Here is a 4,478-nt window from a genome sequence, read left to right as displayed (position 1 = left end):
GGGGAGCCAGGCATCTATAAAGGATCTGGCGGGGGAGGGGGGGTGGGTGGCGGGGGGGGGGGGTGTGGGGAATGCAAACTAGTAAAATGTAGAAAGGAGGAAGGAACCCAGGCAGGGGCGGGAGAGGGGGAAGCCACAGCCCCAGAGATGGCCAGAGTGGAGCCTGAGAGCTGGCGGGGGGGGGGGGGGGGGGAGTGGGGGAGGGGGGCACTGTGTGTGTGTGTGTGTGTGTGTGTGTGCACGCGTGTGTATAATAGGATGAGACTTTTGGCTCTGGGGATTATCCCCTCCCTAAGTATCTCCACCCCCTTCTCTGAGCCCCCGCCCAAATCCCTCCACCTACAAACCTTCTTGAAGCTGTGGGGTAGGAACATCAGGATTCATTATATTTTCCTTCCCCCCACCCCCATCCTTTTGAGGCATAATGGTCACACAAAATTGTATGCCTGTTTTTTAATGCTTATTTTTGCGAGACCGCATGAGCGGGGGAGGGGCAGAGACAGAGGGAGACACAGAATCCCAAGCAGGCTCCAGGCTCCGAGCTGTCAGCACAGAGCCCGAGGCGGGGCTCGAACCCGTGAACCGTGAGATCATGACCCGAGCTGCAGCTGGACGCACAACCGACTGAGCCACCCAGGCCCCTAAAATTGTATACATTTAAAGTATACAGCGTGATGATTTGATATATGTATACATTGTGGAATCACTGCCACAGCCAAGCTGATTAACACAGGCATCACCTTACACAGCTATCATTTCTTGATAGTGTGTGTGTGTGGGGGGGGGGGTGAGGGGAGACACTTAAAATCTCTTGGTTTAGCAAATTCCAAGTACACAATCTAGTATTCTTAACTGTACTTTACCATGTTGTACATTAGCTCCCCAGAATTTATTCACGTCATAACTGGAAGTTACATTTTTCTTTCTACTTTTGATATCCTTGATATTTCCCATAGTAAAACATTTTTCAGAAACAGACTCGTTCGTATTTTCTTGTCCTGAGAAGCAGTAGTGGATAATGAAATGCTCGAACTTTGGAGTCCAGTAGCTTAGCTGTGGTTTTAAATCTGAGCCCTGTCACTCTCTGGTGGTTTGACCTTGGTCAAGCCCCTTAACCCCTCTGAAACTCAATTTCCTCTTCCGTAAAGTGGGGATAATCAGAGTACCCTCACTCTGGGATTGTTGTGAAGACAGAGAGGGCTTTAAACCATGCAAAGCAGTGGGCACAATGCCCCCGCATAATAAGCACAGAAATGGTAGCTAGTAATGTCTCTCTGACTTTAAAAGTAATCCATGTTCATTGGCCAACATTTGGAAAGAACTAGGAGAAGAAAAATCGCATGCAAGCCCCACTTCTGGAGACACCAAGCAGAAGTGAGTTTTAGAGTACCCCTTCCGTGTTTTTTGAACAAAGAAAAATGGGATGACACTGGTCAGGTTTTTAAAAAAATTTTTTTCTAATGTTCATTTATGTTTTAAAGAGAGAGACAGAGCATGAGCGGGGGAGACACAGGGAGGGAGACACAGAATCCGAAGCAGGCTCCAGGCTCTGAGCTGTCAGCACAGAGCCCGACGCGGGGCTCGAACTCACCGACCGCAAGATCATGACCCGAGCCAAAGACGGACACCCAACCGACTGAGCCACCCAGGCGCCCCCACACCGGTCAGTTTTGTAAAGTTCCCTTTTTCCAATGAACGGTACGTAGTGAATGTTCCCCCCCCCCCCAGCACTAAATATGCTTCTACGCGCACCATATGTCATTGCTTCCACGCCCCACATGCTTCTTCGCGCACCATATGTCATTGCTTCCACGTCCCACAGTGTTCTGCACCAAGCTTTTTTTTTGCTCCTTTTTCCCCCTTCCTTTGACAGATGTGGAACCTGAGGCTTGGACAGGGGAAGTGTTCTTCCCCCAGTCACACAGCTAGCTGCTGGCGGAGCTGGGACTCAAATGCAGGTTGTCAGGCTTATCCCCCACATCAGCCTGAGTCCTTGAGCGCCTGCAGGGGGTGGGGAGGTGGGGGAGGTGTAGCCACTCCCCACACCCCCACCCCAGCTTTCCAGACAGGTCTCCGTCTTCTTCGCCCCTGCCCCTCCCTTTGCCGCAGCCTCAGGCCCTGGGTGGGCGGGAACCCCACCGGGCAGCCGGTTCAGTCTCCATGGTGATGAGAGGAGGGGCGGGGCTGCTGAGGGGGAGGCCAGCTTCTCTCCTGCTGGGTCCCCATCAGCCCCCTGGTGCCCCGTCTCCTCGTCTCCTCCTCGTCTCCTCTAATTTTATGAAAATCTAATGACGCCCGCCGAGCCGGGAGGATGTGAGACCCGAGGTTTTTTGTTTTTGTTTTGTTTTGTTTTTCCTTCTCTTTGCCTGGTGCTAAAAGGCTCTCCTTTCCTGCCCCCATCCACAACAAGAATCCTTCTGGCTTGCTTAAGAATAAAAAACGGTGGCCACCCCTGGCATCTACTATGTGCCAGACGCTTTGCATATATTATCTCCAAGCCTAAAAACAGCCCTCGAGGGAGGGATGAGAGGGAGGGGTGATTATTCTCCATTCTGGAGATGAGGAAACTGAGCGATCATGTCCCTGGCAAGGTCACACCGCCTTTCACGGAGAGAAGACTTCTTCCGCTTACTTGGAGCCACTGCCAGGAGGACTTGTCACCCTAGGCCCTCACCCTGGCTCTACCTTCTTGGCCCCCCAGAGTCAGATGCCTGTGTCTGTACAAGGAAGAGAGCGCTGAGCAGCAGCCGAGACACCTAGACTGATGATTTGTCAAAAACTTAGATTTTGAAAAAAAAAAAAAATGATCTCATACAGATTTGAACACTTGCAGCTCTAACTTCCCCCAAATTCCCGAGTCCCCTGGGCCCAGGCAGAAGTTGCATCTGTGAGGGTGTCAGGCAGGAAAGGAGCGTTATGATGGAATTCATGTGACTGTGACTTACATTGCCACCAAAACGAAATCTTAAAGCCAACTGGCAAGTTTCTGCACAAGCCACCCCCCACCCCCACTTCCACGCCCAGCCAAATCCTTTTCAGTGCTGCCACTGGCCATGGAGGTGCCTCACTGCTTCACATCTGACTCTCTACCGAGTCACAGAAATCCCCAGTTGACATTGGCTTCCACAATAGGCACATTATCTCAGAGAACTCCAAAAAGACAGGCAGGTTTATGCTGATTCAGCAGCTAGCAGACATTTGCCATCTCTCCACCTCTCTGCTCTGTCATCCTGGCGTCTCAGATCTACCTTCACCCTGGCTTCTTTCATGGCTATAAGATGGCTGCAGCGGCTCCAGCCATTGCAGCTAAGCAAGCTTCTTCCAGTGTCTCCTCTTCCTCTGCTCCTCTTCCTCCTCTTCCTCCTCTTTGTTGGGTCTTATCATTATTGTAAAATATTCCAAACATGTAGATAGGAATAGTACCCAGGTTTATAAAATCTTCACATTATGCCATACTTACCTCCTATAGTTTCTTTCCGATCTGTGAATTTTAATACACGTGTAGCTATATGTAAGGATTAGAATTTGTCCACCGTCCTCTCAAACTCTCTCCTCCTGTCCCGACTCACCATTGCTGCAAGCATAAGGAAAATACAGCATCCCTACAGGAATTCCAAGGTGGGGTGGATCCAAGATAGTTAATTCAGGGGCTGGTTTTGTCCATCTTTCTACTCTGTGGTCCTTGGGAAGCTGACTTTTCCCAGAGGCAAGCGCATCGGGTTTAGAGCAGGTGGGTCCGTCGTGCCCACCAGGCTACCCCACTCTCTGTGCGACCCTGATCACAGAATCCCTTCCGAAATTCAGGTTCCTTATTGAAAGATGGGGAGAAGCGCCAGTCATGTGATGTGTTCTGAGGGCTGAGCTCATGTGTGAATCAGTCTGCACGGAGAAGGCGCTCGGTACGTAGTCTTAGTTCAGTCACTGGCTGGCTGGAGCGTCCTGAAAACGCCAGGAAAACATGGCAGGGGCGCTACAGACTGAGCTCTCCGTCCTCTGAGCCTTGGGTCTGGGCTTGACGTGTGCAAAAGAGAGGAGTCCGTGGCTCGCATCGCCTCGGGGAGCCCCCTGGTGCTGTGAGCAGTGGCCGGTTGCCACACAGCAGTCGAGAGTGTGGGCTGGGAACCTTACAGACCTGGGCCCACATCCCAGCTCGCCACCTGCCCGCTGTGTGAGTTTCGGCTGGTAGCCTAACCTTGCTGAACCCCGCGTTCCCCCGTGGTCCCCACTTTATCCTCAAGCGAGAGTCCTTCGTGGAGGTCTGACCTCAACGTGCACTATGTACAAGGCAATCAGACGCTGCACTGTGTGGATGACCCCTTGAGAGGGTGTCTCCCCGACCTTGTTATACTAAGGAAGTGCCTCCTTCTGAGCCTCTGTCTCATAAACGGGCCCTTTGGGGTTCTCTGGTCGGGGAGGTGTGGGCAGATCTTCCTTATGGTATTATTATTATTATTGTTGCCGCTGTTGTTGTTGTGGTT

This window comes from Neofelis nebulosa, chromosome 9, assembly GCF_028018385.1.
Source record: "Neofelis nebulosa isolate mNeoNeb1 chromosome 9, mNeoNeb1.pri, whole genome shotgun sequence".
In the NCBI taxonomy this organism is placed as follows: Eukaryota; Metazoa; Chordata; class Mammalia; order Carnivora; family Felidae; genus Neofelis; species Neofelis nebulosa.
The sequence above is the reverse complement of the archived record's forward strand: the minus strand, read 5'-3'. Positions refer to the sequence as shown.